The following is a 19900-nucleotide window of genomic DNA, read 5'->3' as shown; positions in this document are numbered from 1 at the left end:
GGTGGGGGGCTCTGGGAGCAAGGATGACTTCCTGTAGAATGTTAGATTTAAGTTGAGTCTTGAAGGAAGCCCATTTTAAGTATGGGCAGAGGTAGACTGGCAAATATTTTACAACAGGCTCTCATGGGGAGGGGGAACTGTGTACTTGACACACTTTAAAGTTTGGTCTATCTTATTAACATTTTATTTATCACATTCTTAATTCTAGATTATCAACAAAATAATACACCAAGCCTTAATTGGTAATGTTTGCCAGTTTCTGAGGTGTAAATGCTCACACTGAAAATTAAACAATCAGCCCTCTTCACACAGCACATTTCTGGGGATGAGAGACAAAGACACAAAAATGGAAGGTGGAATACTATGTGTGAGGAACAGAAAGGAGGGCGATGTAGCTTGTTCATACAGTCTGTGGAGGGAAATAAAGTAAAAAAAAGCTGGGAAAGTTTTAGGATCCAGGTTATAAGAGGCCTTAAATATAAAATAATGAGTGTCAGATTCATCATGGAGGTCATAGGGAGCCCTAGGCTCCACTGACTCTGCTGAAAGGAAGGGATTTTACTTTATCATAAACCCTGTGGAATCCCAATGGGTCACTGTTCTGGTTAGAATTTTGCTGTTGTTCAGTTGTTATTCAGTCATGTTTGACTCTTTGTGACCTTATTGAGTTTTCTTGGCAAAGATTTCTTTCTCCAGCTCATTTTACAGATGAGGAAACTGAGGCAAATTTCTAGTCATATGAAAAAATGCTCTAAATCATTATTGATTAGAGAAAAGCAAATGAAGACAACTCTGAAATATTACTTCACACCTCCCAGATTGGCTAAGATGACAGGAAAATGATAAATGTTGGAGAGGATATGGGAAAACTGGGACATTAATACATTGTTAGTGGAGTTGTAAATTGATCCAACCATTCTGGGAGAGCAATTTGGAGCTAGGACCAAAGGGCTACCAAACTGTGTTATATACCTTTTGATCCAGCAGTGTCTTTACTGGGTCTGTATCCCAAAGAGCTCATAAACAAGAGAAAAGGACTCACATGTGCAAAAATGGTTGTGGCGGCCCTTTTTGTAGAGGCAAGGAACTGGAAACTGAGCGGATGCCCAACAGTTGGAGAATGGCTGAATAAGTTATTGTATGTGAATATTATGGAATATTATTGTTCTGTATGAAACGACCAGCAGGATGATTTCAGAAAGGTCAAGAGAGATTTGCATGAACTGATGCTGAGTGAAGTGAGAAGAACTAAGAACATTGCACACAGCAACAAGATTGTGTGATGATCAACTGTGATGGACCTGGCTCTTTTCAACAATGAGATCATTCAGTCCAATTCCAATGCTATTGTGATAGAGATGGTCATTTGTATCCACAGAGAAGACTAGTGAATGTGAATCACAATACAGTAGTTTTACCTTTTTATTATTTGTTTGTTTGCTTTTTTTTTTCTTTCTTTCTCATTATTCCCCCTTTTGATCTGATTTTTCTTGTGCAGCATGCTAAGTAGGGGAAAATGTTTAGAAGAATTCTTTAACCTATATTGGATTACTTGTTGTCTAGGGGAAGGGGGGGAAAGAGAGAGAAAAATCTGGAACACTAGGTTTTGCAATGGTGAATGTTGAAAATTATCTTTGCGTGTATTTTGAAAAAATATATATATGAAACTAAGGTAAACAGTGGTTAAGTAACTTGCCTAGGTCAGACAGCTAGTAAGTGTCTGAAGCCAGATTTGAACTTCTGAAGAAGACTCTTCCTGACCCCAGGCCTGGTGCTCTATGAACTATGGTACCATCTCGTTACCTCATGTTTTTCAATGTCATTTTCCTTTTAGATACTGTGGTCATTGATTTAACTATTTTCTGGTTCTGATCACTTCATCCTATATCACTTCATACGGTTCTTTCCAAATATCTCTGAATTCTCTATATAAGTCATTTCTTACAACATGACGATATTGCATTACATTCATAGACCATAATTTATTCAGTCATTTCCCAATCAATGGGCATCTGCTTTGCTTGTACTCCTTTGCTACTATAAAAAGTGTTGCTATAAATATTTTTGTATTCCCACAGCATATGTCTAGTAAGAGATATCATTGTATCAAAGCATATGCAGTTTAGTGAATTTTCTAGAATAATTATGAATTTTTTCCCTAAAATGGATTGGACCATTTTATAGTTCTAGGAACAGTGCATTATTATTACTATCTTCCCACAGCCTTAAAACATTTGCTATTTTATCTTTTTGTCTTTTCAAATTTGGTGAGCATGAGCTGAGACCTCAAAGTTATTTTTAACTTCATTTTTCTTATTAATCATTTGGCTCATTCTTTTCTCATATTTGTTGATGCTTTATATTTCTTCTTTTGAAAGGTTCTTGTTTATATTCCTTGAATATTTGTCTGTTGGGGAATGGCTCTCGTCCTTGTCTCTCTTGGTTTTCTTCATGGAACCAGAACTGGGATGTAATACAGAATATTATCGAAGATTAGTCTCTGGAACTGTCTCATAAGGTCTAAGTCCATAATCCCCACAGGTATATGAAATATCTTTTTGTTATATGATGGGCATATAGTAAGTATCCTTACTTCCAAAAGACCATTCCCAGACAGCAAATGTCATGACCTTTATGTCACAATATTCTTCTACTTTCTTCTCTTACCCTTGAAGTACCTGTACAAGACTCTCCAAGTCTTCTTCTTATTATTGTTTTTATTATTATATATTATTATAATATACTATAATGTAATTATAAAATATTATAATAATTTTTTATTACATTAACCATCCTTCCTCTGGGATATTAAAAAACTCTCCCCAAAGGTGAGCCATGGGCTAGGTCAGGATTGAAAGAATATCTTATTTGTCGATATACATTTTGGACTAATGGAACGCAAAGCATGCTTCAAAAGGCAAAATGCCAAGACATGGTACTATCTGTGCTGAATGGCTCTGCCATTGCTGGGTTGGATCACAGATGGGTCACAGAGCTACTGATCAAGTATATCTTTCAATAAACATTTCTAGTCTTGTGACTCTTTCAAGTAAATGATTACCAATACTTGCAGTTCAAACCCAAGGACTTACTGGCTTGGATCATTAGGATAATACATATTCTTTTTTTTTAATTATAGTTTTTTATTTACAAAACATATACATGGGTAATTTTTCAACATTGACCTTTGCAAAACCTTCCGATGAGCTGTTTCTTAAAGAACATATCCTGGACTTTTATTAGAAATTGAATGAAGCTCACCAAAATATAATTTGAAGAATACACTCATTTCTTTTTAGAAAGAAACTTAGGAAGTCAAGATGGTGGATTAAAGGTAGCAACGTAGGCAAAACTCTCCCAATATTCCCCTCCAAACAACTTTAAAGTAATGCCTTAAATTGAATTTTGGAGCAACAGAGCAAAACAAAGTCTATGGTGAGAAAATTAAAACGTTAACAGGAGTGCTCTGTGATATCAGGACTGGGGCAGGCCCAGATCATATAAGATGGCAGCACCAGTAGCAGCTTCAGGAGTTCTAAACCCAGAATTGTTTGGGTTCTCAATCCCAGGATGGAGAGGAATATTAGCATTTGCAACTACAAGAGAATAGAGAACATACGCTAAGTTTCAGAGCCAAGAGAAATACCAGCACTTGCAACTGTAGGGGAGAGAGGCCTTTCCTGGGTAAACAGAGGAGCACAAAGCAGTATAGCTGAAACCATACACTTTTTGGATCATATCACCTCAGAAGCACCAAAAACTTTCAGACCTTCAGAACTAGCTAAAAAAATAGTAGCACAAAAAAGTTTTAAGTTTTCTCAATCCCAGGTAAACAGAGCCTAAATTTAACATAAAGTTCAAAATAAAGAAATAGGTTGCAAAAGTGAGCAAACAAAAAAAATGAATTGACCATTAAAAACCTACAGCAGTGGCAGGGAAGATTAAAACACAAATTCAGAAGAAGACTACATTGTGAAAATACCTTTAGCAAAAGCCTCAAGGGAAAATGCTAATTGAACTCAAGCCCAGCAAGAATTTCTTGAAGAGTTTTTTTTTTAATAATTTTTTATTGATAGAACGCATGTAATTTTTACAGCATTATCCCTTGCATTCATTTCTGTTCCGATTTTATCCCTCCCTCCCTCCACCCCTTCCCCGAGATGGCAAGAGTCCTTTACATGTTGAATGGGTTGCAGTATATCCTAGATACAATATATGTGTGCAGAACCAAACAGTTTTCTTGTTGCACAAGGAGAATTGGATTCAGAAGGTATAAATAATCTGGGAGGAAAAACATAAATGCAAGCAGTTTATATTCATTTCCAGTGTTCTTTCTCTGGGTGTAGCTGCTTCTGTCCATCTTTGATCAATTAAGGCTCTCTTTATCGAAGAGGTCCACTTTCATCAGAATACATCCTCAAACAGTATCATTGTTGAGGTATATAATGATCTCCTGGTTCTGCTCATTTCACTCAGCATCAGTTCATGTAAGTCTCGCCAGTCCTCTCGAATTTCTTGAAGAGTTAAAGAAATGGGTAGTAGAGGAAAATTTGGGAAAAGAAATGAGAGTGATGCAAGAAAATTAGGAAGAGAAAATTAATAGCTTGGTAAAAGAAGCACAACAATACTGAAGAAAATAACATCTTTAAAAAAACACACCCAAATTTGTCTAATGGAAAAAGAAGCGCAAAAGCTCACTGAAGAAAATAATTCCATAAAAATTAAAATTGAACAAGCAGAAGGTAAAGATTCCATGACACATAAAGAAACAAACAAACAAAAAAAAAAAAAAAGCCAAAATAATGAAAAGATAGAAAAAAGGAAGCATCTCATTGGGGAAAAAAACTGACCTGGAAAATAGGTTGAGAAAGGAGAATTTAAGAATTATTGGACTACTTGAAAGTCATGATCACAAAAAGAGCTTAGACATCATATTTAAAAAATCAGAAAGGAAACTGCCCAGTTATCATTAATCCAGAGAACAAAATAGAAATAGGAAGAATTACTTCCTGAAAGAGATCCCCAAATGAAAACTCCCAGGAATAATATAACCCAATTCCAGAACTGCCACATCAAGGAGAAAATATCATAAGCAGCCAGAGAGAAACAAATCAAATGTTGAGAAATCACAGTCAGAATAACACAAGATTTAACAACTTTCATGCTAAAAGAGTGGAGGGCTTGGAATATTATATTTTAAATGGCAAAGAAGTTAGGATTACAACCAAAAATAACCTACCCAACAAAACTGAATATAATTCTTCAGGGGCAAAAATTGACATTTAATGAAATGGAGGACTTTCACATATTCCTGGTTAAATGACCAGAGCTGAATATAAATTTTGACATTCAAACACAAGACTTGAAAGAAGCATAAAAACTGTTTACATTCACCTTTAGGAAGATGATGCATATAATTCCAAAGATCTTTACCATTATTACAGCAGTAAGAAGGAGTTAAAATAGAAGCACAGAAGTGAATCACTTATATTGAGATTATCTAAAAAAAAGAAGGAGTGAGAAAAGGATGCACTAAGAAAAGGGGGAAGGGAGAGGTAGAATGAGGAAAATCATTTCCCATAAAAGAGGCACTCAAGAAAAAAGCTTTTAGTGGAGGGGAAATAGAGAGGAGTAGACAAAAGTTGTACCTTGCTCTCATCAGAATTGACTCAAAAAGGGTAGAATAATTATTTCTATATTTATCTATCTGTCTAGCTACATACTCAGTTGGGTATGGAAATTTATCTTACCCAACAGGAAAACAAGAGGGATAAGAGAAAGGGGGGGATGATAAAAGGGAAAGCAAATTAAGGGAAATTGTGGTTAGAAGCAAGATAGACTTTTGAAGATGAACATGTCAAAGAGAGACGGATAAACAGAACAAAATAGAATGGAGGGGAATACAGTTAGTAATCGTAATTGTGAATATGAATGGGATGAGCTCATACATAAAATGGAAGCAGATAGCAGAACGAATTAGAAACCTGAATCCAACAATATGTTGTTTGCAAAAAACACACATGAAATTGAAAGAAAACACACAGTTAAAATAAGGGGATAGAGCAGGATCTGTTATTCCTCAGCTAAAGTAAAAGAGGCAGGGGTAGCAATCACAAAGCAAAAGTAAAATAGACCTAATTGAAAGAGATAATCAGGGTGACTCCATTTTGACAAAAAGTGATATCAACAATTTTTACACTGTGCTTCTCTGATAGAGGTCTCGTTTTCTCAAACATATGAAGGACTGAATTAAATAAAAATAAGAACCATTCTTCAACTGATAAATTGTCAGATAGTTTCCAGAAGAAGGAATCAAAGCTATCCATAGTCATGTTTTTAAAAACCAAATCATTATTGCTTAGAGAAATGCAAATTAAAATAACTGAAATATCACCTCATACCTATTAGAAATGACAAATGCTGGAAGGGATGAGGGAAAATAAGTAAACTAATCAACTGTTTCTAGAATTGTGAACCACTCCAACCATTCTGGAGAATAACTTGGAACTATACCCAAAAGACTATAAAACTGGTCATATTCTTTGACCGGCAATATCATTATTAGGACTGTATTTCAAAGAGATCAAAGAACAAGGAAAAGGTCCCATATGTACAAAAATATTTATAGCAATTCATTTGTGGTAGCAAAGAATTAGAAAGTGAGGGAATGCCCATCAAGTGGAAATGGCTGAACAAATTGGACATAGGATTGTGATGGAGTGCTATTGTGCTGTAAGAAATGAAATACATGGAAAGAGCTATATGAACTGATGCAAAATGAAATGAATAGCAGAATGGATCATTGTACATGCCAACAGCAATAATGTAATCATAATTGTGAATGATTTAGCTAGTCTGATCAATTCAAGAATCCAAGATAATTCCAAAGGATTCGTGATGAAAAACTGCTATCCACCTCCATAGAAAGAACTGATGGACTCTGAGAATAAGTTAAAGTATAGTTTTTTCACTTTATTTTTCTTAATTTTTTCTCAATATGGTTAATATGGAAACATATTTTGCATGATTTCACATGTATAATTGATAACATCATGCTTGCCTTCTCAGTGAGTAGAAGAGGAGTGGGAGGAGAAAGAGGATTTGGAACTCAAAATTTTTTTTAAATGCCATAAATAAATAAATGATGAAGAAATTAGGACATTTGCCCATTTCTGGTCTTGTAATATGACCTGTTCTACATGATTTTCCTTTCATCCATCCATTTTAAAAGCTTCCAAACTTAACTAACATTGAAATGAGCACTTAAAATGAGAACAGACATTAAAATGAGCACGCATGAGAACAGAAAGCAATGGGTTTGTACACAAAACTGCAAATGGCTGTTATATGCAGCTGGCTTTTTCGTTTTCTTTTCTTTTTCTAAGTATATGGAATATCCCCAAAGTCTTAGCCTAACTTTAAGCTAGTAAAATTTAAAGCAAAGCTTTACTAGCTTACCTAATAAATTCAAACTGGAGCTTTCAAAATTGTCCAGCTTTTCCGTGCTTCCTTTTGACCTTCCTTCCTTTCTTTACCATTCAAAACATGTTTTGATGGCCCTCTCTACTTTCTTCTTCCTCTTTTTTTTGGTCAGTCATATTTCCAGCACCTCCTTATTCTCTTCCCCCAACTGAGAAAAAAGAAAAACAATATCTTTTTAAACAAGGACGCACAGTCAAGCAGAACAAATTCCCACATTTGTTGTGTCAAAAAATGTATTTCTCATTCTGCAATTTCAATCTGCCAATCTCTGTCAGGAAATAAGATAGCATATTTCATCATGAATCCTCTGGAATCATGATTGAATCGAGTAGATTTCTTGGGCCTTTTAAAGTTGATCTTTACAACATAACTGTTATTGCATAATTTGTTCTTTTGGTTCTATTCATCTCATTTTCCAGGTATCCCACAAACCATTCCTTTTATCATTTCTAACAGAGCAATAATATTCTATTATTATGATTTGTTCCTTTTCCATTTGATAGGTAACTCCTTAGCTTCCAGTTTTTCACTACAACAAAGAGCTGCTATAACTAATTTTGCAAATGGGAGTCCTTTTTCTCAGTCTTTGATCTCTTTGGGGGTGTAGGGAGAGAATTAATATCTCTGGTTCAAAGGGTATACACAGTTTAGCAACATCTTGGGCATGGTTCCAAATTGCTTTCCAGAATTGGTTGGACTAGTTCCCAGTTTCACATAATATGTCAGTATGCTTGTTTTCCCACAGACCCTCCATTTTTCATCATTTTTCTTTTTGTCATCTTTGCCAATCTTAGGATTATGAGGTGGAATTTCAGTCATTTTCTTTCTCATTTCTCTAATTATTAGTGACTTGGAAGCATTTTTCTATATGCTAGTTAATGAAATGGAGAACTTTCAAGCAATCCTGATGAAAAGACCAGAGCTGAATAGAAATTTTGAGATTCAAACACAAGACTCAAGAGCAGCATAAAAACTATTTACATTCATATATAGGAAGATGATGGATGTGATTTCTAAGATCTTTACCATTATTAGGGTAATTGGAAGGAGTCTAAATATTCAGATGGCATAGAAGCAAGTAACTTATATTATGATTATCTAAAAAATAAAGATGGGATGAGAAAAGGATGCACCAAAAGAAGGTTTTTCCATGATTTTTCAAAGGTCTCCAGCAGGAACTGAAGAATTACATTCACCCTTTTTTTCAATACAATTTAGGAGATTATAGTTTTCCTAAGATGGAGAATTTCCAATCCCTATTAGCCATTCTTGTTCTATGCTTCCCTTACCAAAAATTGTTCTTGGTAGAAAATATAGAAATGTGAGTTAAGTAGTTTATCTTCTTTTCATTATCCACTATCATTGTTCCATCAAACCTAAATATTAGTTTTTATCCCTTCTTTGACATTTCTCCTTGCCCTGTGTTTAAAAAAAAAGTATGGGGTCAGCTAGGTAGCACAGTGGATAGAGCACCAGCCCTGGAGTCAGGAGGATCTGAGTTCAAATCTGGTCTCAGACACTTAACACTTCCTAGCTGTGTGACCCTGGGCAAGTCACTTAACCCCAATTGCCTCAGCCAAAAAAAAAAAAAAGTATGGCCTCACCTAATTTTGTACTTCTGTGCTCCAGACACTCTGCTCACAGGTCTCTGCTACTGATCTATTCATACTCAATTACTGCCCTTGCTTCTATCTTCTATCCCCAAATTATCCATACTAATTTCTAATATTGTTCTCTCTTTTCTAACTCATTACAATTATTTGTACTTGGATTGTTGTAATTTCATTTGTAGGTCATCCTGATGTGGGAAAGATTCCTTTCTAGATTCCCACCCTCTCCTAGTTAATAATGTAAATTGCCCTTTAACTCACAAATCCTGGTCCCTTTGAATTCCAATAGAAGATCTGACCTGTTCCCAGCCCCACCCGGGTCTGAGCCAACTTTGGGGCTACACCCGAAAGCCCCTCGAGCTTAGTCTCCTATTATAAAAAGGCCATGCTGGGAACCCCTCTTTGCAGAGATTCCAAACATGGCTGCCATGTGAGGACCCTCTGTCCACTGGACTCTCTGTCCAGTGCCCTCCTTATCTCTACCTTCGCCTATACTTTAACTTTGCTTATCTAATAATAAACCTCTTTTATCAATCTAGCTCTCCGGGCCAATAAATGCTTTTATTGGGAACTCGCGCCGCTACTAGACCCCTTTGCGCCGAATCTGTACCCCAAACCTGCCACTAGACCTTAAATCCTAATTTCATTTAGGTACCCCAAAGCTAAACCTCAACAATCCCATCCATCTTAGACTGAGTTCCTCTGTATGCCATGAGATTTTACTTAGCTTTTTGCTGAATTCTTAGAGATCCACTCCCTAGATTGGGTGCGTGCGTGTGTGTGTGTGTGTGTGTGTGTGTGTGTGTGTGTGTGTATGTGTGTGTGTGTGCCCATGAGTCTATATTGGTTTTTCCCTTCCTTATTATGAGTTCTGAGACAGAATGGTCATTTCCTCCCAAGGTACCCATCAATTTTGCTTTGTTAACCAATTCTTCTTTCTTAGTCAAAATTAGGTTTAGAATAGTTCCCTTTGTTACTTCCTCTGCCTTCTAAAGAAGGACATTTTCACTGAGGCAAGCCAAGAATTTATCAACTGTTCTGATTTGAGCAGAGAGAAATCCAGTAGAAATCTGGATGATTAAAGTTCCAATCTGTGATCTGTGCCCTGAACTTACACACAATTTAAGTTTTAATGGTTCAAAATGGCCCGGAGACTTTGGGGAGACTGTGTACAATACTCCTGCACCATCATGCCTGTTTCTTCTTCCACTGATCTTTGCTCCACTCTGGATATCATTTTCCTACTTCTTATTCATGGATTTCCTAATGAGTGTGTGCTCTCAACATCCAATGCCTTCCAGGCAATCAGCTCCTTCTGTATTTAAAGGTATGCCCTTTAAAAACCATGTTCTGCTCTTGAATCACATCCTCATTGAGGCTAAATAGGAGGCTAAATTTACTTTCCCCTGTTAAAATGACCAGTTCTTCTTGTTTCCTTGTTTACCATCTATGCTTTGTGTGTTTGTGTAGCTTGTGCTATACTATTTTTTATTGCCCTTGTTTTTGGATGAAATCTGCTGAGAATTATCATATTTCTAGACCAATATTCTAAGAAGGCACTTAAATAACACTTTAAGATTTTCAAAGAAATTTAGAAATATCATCTCATTTTATCCTCACAACCTGGAAGGTGGATATTTACATTTTACAGATGAAAAAACTGAGGACAGAAGAGTATATAAAGACAAATTTGAACTCAGGGCTTCCAGATTCCAGATTCAGTGCTCTATTCACTGTGCCACCTAGCTGACTCTCTAGACTTTCTCTTATGCCATCCGAGCTGATACTTTTCATGGTTTCTGGTTTGGAGGTTACATGCGGGCACCTTTCCTTCCTGTTGTTCAGTTCCACTAATCACCAAGCAAGAATATATGTACTAGTCCTGTTTGGATGTATTTCAGTCCTGATCAAGAGCCTGTAATTCCCTTTTCTTAAAGCCCAGTGCTTCAGGAATCCAAATTCCATCCTCAGGTGCTGTGTTCTGTTCCCAGATTTGTTCAGTTCTCAAATGTGCCTTTCTCTTCTGAAGAAGGAGTTAAAAATCCCATTCCACAATGATCCAAAGGCATTCAGTCTGTTATCCAGGCCTCCACATTCCCCAACATTGCTTTCTGGATTCTACATGAATCAGTAGGAGAAAGTAATAGTCATATGCTCTGACCAAACTGAGGAAATTCCCCTCCACATTCTGGATATTCATCTCCAGAAGAGCTCAACACCCTCATTTTAGATCAAGCTAACATAAAATCTCATTAGAACCTTTCAGTTAAGATGGTGCCTAACATTCTTGATTTCTTCTTCTTGTTCTTCTCATTCTTCTTGTCCTTCCTTCCTTCCTTCCTTCCTTCCTTCCTTCCTTCTTTTCTTCCTTACCTCCTCCTTCCCTCCTCCCTCTTTCCCTCCCCCTCTCTTTTTCTTTTCTTTCTTTCTTTCTTTCTTCTTTTTCTTTCTTTCTTTCTTTCTTTCTTTCTTTCTTTCTTTCTTTCTTTCTTTCTTTCTTTCTTTCTTTCTTTCTTTCTTTCTTCCTTCCTTCCTTCCTTCCTTCCTTCCTTCCTTCCTTCCTTCCTTCCTTCTTTCTTTCTTTCCTTCTTTCTCTTCTCCTTTCTTTCTTCTTTTTAATTATTGGAGTTTTCCAATATCTTTTCTTTTTTATTAAAGTTTTTTATTTTCAAAACATATATAAGGGTAATTTTTCACCATTGATCGTTGCAAAACCTTGTGCTCCAATTCCCCTCTCCTGTCCTCCCATCCCTTCCCTTAGATGGCAAATAATCCAATATATTTTAAACATGATAAAAATATATAAATCCAATATAGGCATCCATATTTATACAATTATCATGCTGCATAAGAAAAATCGGATCAAAAACGAAGAAAAATGAGAAAGAAAACAAAATGCAAGCAAACAACAACAAAAGAAGTGAAAATGCTATGTTGTGATCCATACTCAGTTCCCAGACCTCTCTCTGAGAGTAGATGATTTCTTCTTCTTGTAATGTATGCTGAGTGACTCCTTTCCTCTAGTTGCTTGTGGATTCTTAGCAACATTTCCTGGTGACTGGGTAGAAGCGAGGTTGTAGGTTCTCTCCTCTGTCGGAAGAACAACCTTCCTGTGACCTGCCTTCAGTGGCTCATGGGCCTTCTGCCATTTTTCCTCCATGTTGGGTTTTTCTCACCTCCAACCTTCTGACACCAGTTATTATTCTTTTTTCTTCTTTAAGTTTTCTTCCTTCTTGCTTTTTCTTCATGAAACAAGTCTTCCATTCTTTCCAGGAGCCCTTCATTCTCCCTGCCAACCTGGAAGACAGGGTACAGTTTTTCCAGCCCCTTTGCCAGAGGTTGATTTGCCTTGCTGCTAGTTGGTACCATCAGAGAAACCCGCATGGTATGCTCTTTATAAGTTATTCAAATATTTATCTTGCCCTCTGTACTGGCAGAACTGATATCCTCTGATCTCCGTGACTCATATAGCTAGTTGCCACTGAAAACTTGGGAGATGAAACAGTAGCAGATGAGGTTAACAGGTTTGTTCCACTTTTTCTTCCAATCTGGCCGCTTGCCCAGTGATCTGCCTAAGGCAGGGCAAATGGGACTTTGTACCAGGGTGCTGAATTTAGAGACCTGCAGTCCAACAAAAAGAATCTATCATCGATTTAGTAAATAGTTAAAATAGGAACGAAGGTGAGCTCTTGCTCTGACTTCCCAGCTGTTTTCCCCCTGTAGTCAATATTCTCAGTGGTGGTCTTGGGCAGTATTCTGAGGTCCCTGTTTCTTTCCAAGTAGCCCATCCAAGCACATAGCTGAGGTGCTATTCCTGCCCTTTGCCATTATCATGTGGTACTTAACCAGACACAAAGATTCCAAGTTACTCAGCTCAGCCACATTTGATCTATCATGAGCAGATTCTCATCAAAGAAAGCCTTGAGGGATGGAGTTGGGAAGGGGAGGGGGCTGGAAACTCTGATGAGGAAACAAGACGGCTCTAGTGTTATAGGGAAAAGAATATTGGTTGGACAATTAGCAAACCTGGATTCAAATGCTTTGTCAGATGCTATACTGTGTGAACCATGGCAAGTCACTTAATTTTGCTGGGTCTCAGTTTCCTCATCTGAAAAAAATGAGAGGTTTGGACTAGATGGTCTCTGAGGTCTCTTCCAGCACTGAATCTATGACTGTGAGAAATCTAGGTTCAGGTTCAGCTCTGATTCTTAGCTGTGTAACTATATCCCTCATCTCTGAACGTCAATTTTGGCATCTGGCAAAAAGGATAATTCTTGCTTTATACTTCCTCTAGGGTTGTCATGAAGAAGGTGCTTTGTAGGTCTCAACACTATGAAATGTGATTAATTGTGATTATTTTTTCCTTCCCTTTCTCCATGAGACCCTGGCTGGCCTTTGGACCCAGAGAATCCCAGGATGCTGCACAGAGGAATTTGGGCATAGATTGATTTTGTGCAAAGGAGCCAAAAGTTCATATTCCTCTGCTCTCGCCTTCCTCCATCACGTAACCAGCAGGGATCTTTTAAAAATTTATTGATATTGTTTATTTTTACAAAGACTAATTTTGCCTCATATCCCCACTCAACTTTTCTTGACAGAGTCATCCTGCAAGGAATCTCAGAGACCTTGGAACCCAAGCCTGTCTTTTTTACAAAGGAGGAAAGTGAGGGACTTTCCTAACTTAAAAACGATGATAGCCTGTCTCGGAGAATCTGGATCTTGCCCAAAGTCAATCAACCAATCATCAAACATTTATTAAGCTCCTCTGTGTGCTAGACACTGGAGACACAAATGCAAAAATGATTCAGTTCCTGCCCTCAAGCACCTTATACTCTATCGTGGGTGGGAAGGGAGGAGGAACAAGTTGTCCACAGAGGCAGCTAGGTGGTACAGTGGACCTGAGCTGGAATTGGGAAGACCTGAGTTCAACTCTGGCCTTGTATTCTTACCGGGTATGTGATTCTGGGCAGGTCACTTAACCTTTACCTTCCCTATTTTCTATAAAATGGATATAATAATAGCATCTCGGTTTGTTGTGAAGTTCAAATGAGATAATATTTGTAAAGTGTTCTATAAATCTTAGGTATTATTAATTAAATTAATTAATTCAAATAAATAAATATGATAATGATAAAAAGAAATGCTTTAAATAAATAAACAAAATTAATTAAAATAAATTATCATTAAATGGTATCAAAATTAAGTCAAATTAAATGGTACCAAATGGTATCAAAGCTGCCTAGAAACTCTTTAGGAATTGCCCTTAAAACTGTAAATATTCCAAAATTATTATATTTAGTAATTCAAATGTGGTCTCTGTCACTTTCTACTTCTATCATTTAGTTCTTGATTGTTTTCCTTTCCTCAAAGAGGACCAGAATGACATCACTATGTTGAGATCAAGGTAAGGTGTCTGACTATGACTGATCAGACCAGTAGGAGCTAGAAAGGCTTTACTACAGGTCAGCCAGTATAACATAGAGCAAATAGCTTCACCTCTCTGGACACCAGTTCCTTCATCTCTCTAATGAGGTATAGGACTTTTAAGGTCCCATCCACCTCTAACTCTGTTATTCTGTGCAAGGCACTATACTATGGCCTTTAAAACAGCCTTTACCCTCTAGAAACTTACATTATATTATTAACAGCAAACCTTTGAACATGAGATCCTGAACGAATGAGGGTACCACTGAAATAGATCTGTTATAAGGAGGTGCAGGTTAGGGGGCAAGGTAGTCTTATATATACAGTTGTTCCTTCCATTTTGTCCAGTCTGTTTCCATATATTGTGGGTCGGCATAAGAAATTATATGGGGATTTGGGGGGAGTTTTGCAGGAACTGCAGATGATATATAGCAAAAGCCAGCAGGCAACACAGAAAAAGTTTAGAAACTTAGAAATAGATTAACTAGATGCGGTATGATATCAACATATTTTAACTTTCAATAATTTAATAGATTTCTTCTCTGGTACAAAGAGAGGACCAAAATTTAGTACTTGGATTTTTCCAGATCAAAGGGATATCATGCCCCTAACCCGGGAGATGTGGAAGGGATAACTGTACTGAGTTGGAAGTGTTGTGGGACATCCAAATGGAGAGATCTCATAGACAGTTAGAGATGTATAATCGGAGCTAGGGATCCAGAATTGGGAGTCATATGCTAAGAGCTGAAATCATAATAGCAAATAATTTTGCCAAAGAACCAAGATGAGAAGAAGTGAAGGCAACAGTAGGCAGAGTCTTGGGGAATCCCTGTCTTAAGCACTTGGAGAAAGGTAGAGACTAAGAAGTAGCAATTATTAAGTACAACAAAGTGTATAGGAAGCCGTGGTTTACACAGAGGCTTCTTACTGAATCTCTCTCCCTTGCTTCTCTCATTTGGACAATTACCCAGACTGGGAACTTCCCCATTCATCCCTTCCCTCTTTGTTCCAAGTTAGTCCGAGCTCTCGTTAGCGCTGAACTCTTACTGCTGTCCTAGCCTGCTCTTTTTGATCATCCTGCTGTCCAAGTGATCTCTTCTTCTGCACATAAATCTAGGGCCTCACACTTTGCAACATGACTGGTACCTTATTGCCTATTGATGAAATTAAATACGCGCCACATTTCTTAAGTGCCTAGGACTCTCCAGCCACCTTCATGTTTTGTTGCCCAGCTCCACCTAGTACCCCAGTTTCCCCCTGGTGCCTGATTGATGTTCATCCCTAGCTCATCAGTGTCCTGCTTTCTGGGCAGCTTCATGCTGAGCCTCAGTACCCTTCTGCGCCAGTGATCAACGCAATGACACCATCCCTAGGAAGGACATGCTAATCAATAGCCCTGAAATGAGACTCTATTCACTCTCACTTTGACTCCCAAACCAAAGCATCCTTCTAGCCACCACTTCCTTTAAAAAGTGCTCTCTTCCCTTATGAGAACATAAGCAGGGATAGTCTTGGATGTCTTTCCAGTATTTAGCATAGTGTCTGGCATAGGGCAGAAGTAATTAGTAAATGCTTTTTTCATTCATATCACATCTTAGGCAAAAATGTAGTAATATGGTAATGGACAAAGGGCCAGCTCCCTGGAAGACCTGTTTAAATTCTGCTTCTGGCACTTAATGATCTCTGGCCTCTCTCTCTGGCTCATTGATTGGGTTTTAATAACTTGGAATGAGTGAAAATAGCAATTGTTTTCTGTTTTGGCCAGAAACTTTGAGGGTCTTCCCCTCTCAGATGGATAGTCGTCGTGGTAAATCAGGCCGTCTTTTGTCTTAATTCTTACCTGCTTCTTAGACACTGAATGGGTGTTGCTTCAGATAAACTGAGACTGGAAGAGACCAAGATTATCCACCGCATCCCAGGCCATCTTGCCTTTTTTTGGTCTTGCTTCTGGACTTTGATGACTGGAGGAGAGAGTGAGGCTGATGGATTTTTTGAAGGGCTACCTCACTTAAATCCAGTTCGTTGAAAATCAAGACATCAGCCTTGTAATGTCACCGGCCTTTGAGAACCACGACAAAAACCAGTTTTCTATGAGGTGATTTCAGGCCAGGTGAGTGCACTGGCGGGTTGGTGTAGGGGAATCAAGAAGGGTCACATGGAAGAGGTGAGATTTAAAGGAACTTTGGCATCCCCAAAGCAGGTGGAAGACAACTTTTGTCCTGAGACAAGCCTGGACAGACACAGAGACAGAATGTGATGTGAGGGACAGCAAGGAGATGGGTGTTGCTGGACCGAGAGTGTAGGAAGAAGAGACATATGTAAGAAACCCGGAAAGGCGGAACCACGTTGTGCAGAGTTTAAAGCGGAGAGCCGAAGACTTAGTATTTGATCTGGTGGAACCAGGAGCAGATGGGTGGCGGTGGGGAGGTGGTTGGAGCTGGGCTTTAAAAATATCACTTTGATGTTTACCGATCGCAAGTGGCAGATCATAGGATTATCCATATAGACTTTGCAGATTATGTAGTCATTTTACAGATCAGGAAACTGAGGCCCAAAGGAATCGAATGACTTGTCCAAGGTCACACAGGCTTGGCCGCGGGCGAGCCCAGCCCGTCTGACTCTAAACTTTGAACTCCTGGTCCCTCCAGCCGCCCCTTCCTCCTGTCTTTCTCCTTTTGGACCCTCCCGAGGAGCCTCGCGTCGGGCCCGGGCAGTGGGGGCAGCCAGGCCTCCTGCATTTCGGGGCCGTGGCCCCCGGCCCGGCCCGGCCCCGCCAGCCTCGCGCCGCCCCTCCCCTCCCAGGGCTGGCTGCTGAGAGCGCACGCCCCGGGCAGCCCGAGACGGGACCCGGAGGGAGGGAGGGAAGGAGGGAAGGAGGCGGGGGCGCAGCGCAGCCTCCTCGGCTCGCCGTTGGCTAGCGGCGCCGAGGGGCAGGCAGGGACTGGCAGGAGGCTGGAGAGGAGCGGAGCGAGAGCCGGGGAGGAGAGGAGCGAGCGATCGAGGAAGAGCGTCGAGGGACCGCCTGTGCTGTTGTTGTCATCCGCTGTCTGTCTGCCCGCCGTCTGCGTCGGCCGTGCGCTGTCCCGCACAGTGCGCAGGGAGCCTGCCCGCAAAGGGGGACAGCCGGCGGCCGGGAGCAGCCCGCGAGCGCCCTTCGGAGCCAGGCAGAACCGAACGGGCTCGGAAGCCCCCTCCCGGCCCCCGGCCCCCGATTTAAGGCTGTCCGCAGGACCCGGGTGCGTGTCTCCGAGACAACCAGCGGGCTGTGTTTGGGGTGGGGAGGGGGGGCGATTGAAAGGTGTGCGTGGGGGCTACTGCATCCGAATAATAATACTCGTTGTGTGGGGACACAGGTTGCTGTGATTGTGGGGGGGGGGGGCGGGTGAAGGGAGTAAGCTCGTGTCGAAATGTTTTATTTCCTTGCGTTTGGGGCTGATTTTAATTGCCGAGCGAGGGCTCTTCATCGTGTAGGTATGCGGGGTGTGTAACTGTCGGGATGCTTGGTGTGTGGAATATGTTGTGATCCAAATCCAGTGCGTGTGGCCGCCGGGGGTGGGAGGGAAGGGGAAGGAGGGTGAGACTCTCCGGAAATTCGGTGTTTAGAGGGGTATAGAGGGGAGTGCTGAGGATAGCTGAAACCTAGTGTTGGGGGATATGTGGATTTTCAGGGTGTCGGACTGGGGGGCTCTAGGGATGAGGATTGGGGGGATGACATGAGTGTTCAGTGTTTGAGAGATTGAGGGCCATGGACATTCATTGATTGCTGTTGGACTACATTTACATTCAGTGTTGGAGAGAATATTGCTCAGACTATCTATTCAAGTCTGGGGAAGATTAGTGGACTAGGCTTGTCTAGGATTTGGAAAGAGGCAAGTCCAGGGCCCCTGAAAACGCTCTATTCTTTGTTTGGGTGAGTTTTGTTTTGTTTTCTCAAAGGGCATTTGTTGCCCCCACTACCGAGTCCCTCCCCGTTCCCCACTCCATCCTTTCTTTTAAAGGCCCTCCTTGGTTTCTAGATTGTAGGTGGGGGGAGGTCGTGGCAAGGCAATGGAGGTAGATGCCCAGCCTCTCAGCTAGCGCTTTGCTCCCTGTGGGGCCCCTGGGTGGGGTGGAGCCCAGACTCAAAGGACTGGTTGCTAGCTTCCCCTGTGCCAGCTGCTGCCTGGGATAGTCCTTCCTTCCCCATTCCATGGGGTGGGGATTTTGGATTCGAGTTGCGAATGAACACTGTGGCTGTTCCTTTGGGATTGTGCCCAGCTCGAGTCGGGGCCGAGGCCCCGAGATCCCAGCTTTGCTTTTGCCAGGCTGGCCCTTCCATAGATGTGTCTGGCATCTTAGAGCTGCCCTCAGTCTGCCTGTTTGGGAAGGAAACCTCTCTGCTCTTCTTCCCTACAGTCTGTGCTCGGCATTTCTCTCTCCTGACCTCCTCCCCCTTCCTCCACTTTAAAAATTAACAAGAAGGACATTTGCATGCAAATAGGGTTTGGGCTCTGAATCAGAGTCATTTACTCCTGCTAATTTCCCCCAGTTGGGGCCCCTGAGTCTGAGGAAAAATAAACTCCAGGACTGGGAAGCAGACCTCTTAGGTTCTTTCTCCTCCCCTCATCTCCAACATCCTGGAGAAATTTCTCGAACCCATTGGCCCTCTAGTTTTCTTTGAGTACCATGGACAGGGGTTAACCCTTGTCCTCAGGTGAGGGATAAACACAAGGCTAACCTTAAACCCCTGACCCAAACCTTCCAGGGGCTGGGTCACTGCCTAGCTACTGAGGAGCATGGACTCTTAAATAAATGGCCCTAAGATCCAAAGCCCTCTTTACCCCTTCCTACTTATTTGTGTATATATTGTTCCCTTTTCCTTTCCCACTCTCCATAGGCTAAGATCCTTGGGAACAGGATTTTCTCTATGTATCCCTAACATATAGCACAGTACCCGGCACACTGTGGGTCTTTAATACACGTCCGTATAATTTAACTGCATACATCTTTATCTACTGACAATCCTTTTTCTTCAAGTTCCAGCTCAGGTATCGGGTCCCTCATGATGACCATCCCTTGTGTCTCTAGCTAGATATGTCTATCCTCTTTTGATTTCCCAAAGTTTACTTTCTTGGCAACACAATCATTTCCTAACTATTGTTAGACAATTCTGTTTCAATATCTCTTCCTTAGCTCCTCACCAGGGCACCCCTATGCCCTAAATGTCTGTCATAAGTTTGCTTGGATCATCCCCTTACTAGATGGGAAACTTGTCTAGGGCAGACATCATTTCATCTTTCATTTTTCCATTTCCCCCTAGTATGTTGCCGTGTGTGCTTTTTCGGGTGGGGACTGGACCCATGGTTTCATCGGTTTGGGGCATTTCCATCGAGGAGATGCCCTCA

At 40.3% G+C, this 19900-nt stretch overlaps 1 protein-coding gene across 2 annotated transcripts in view; it reads left to right on the top strand.

Moving 5' to 3' along the window:
* The window catches only part of RAP1GAP2 (RAP1 GTPase activating protein 2), a 261381-nt gene that overhangs the window by 5452 nt on the left and 236029 nt on the right, over positions 1–19900 (top strand). The window contains exon 1 of one of the 2 annotated variants that reach the window (XM_051992127.1): positions 17551–17752. The exons of the other annotated variant lie outside the window; for it this stretch is intronic. The gene's annotated coding sequence lies outside the window, so the exon portion shown is untranslated. Of the gene's footprint in view, positions 1–17550; positions 17753–19900 lie in introns of those variants that run through there. 2 annotated transcript variants of the gene reach the window in all.

The sequence above is a fragment of the Antechinus flavipes genome, chromosome 4 (assembly GCF_016432865.1).
Source record: "Antechinus flavipes isolate AdamAnt ecotype Samford, QLD, Australia chromosome 4, AdamAnt_v2, whole genome shotgun sequence".
NCBI lineage: Eukaryota > Metazoa > Chordata > Mammalia > Dasyuromorphia > Dasyuridae > Antechinus > Antechinus flavipes.
This window is presented reverse-complemented; position numbering and strand designations above follow the sequence as displayed.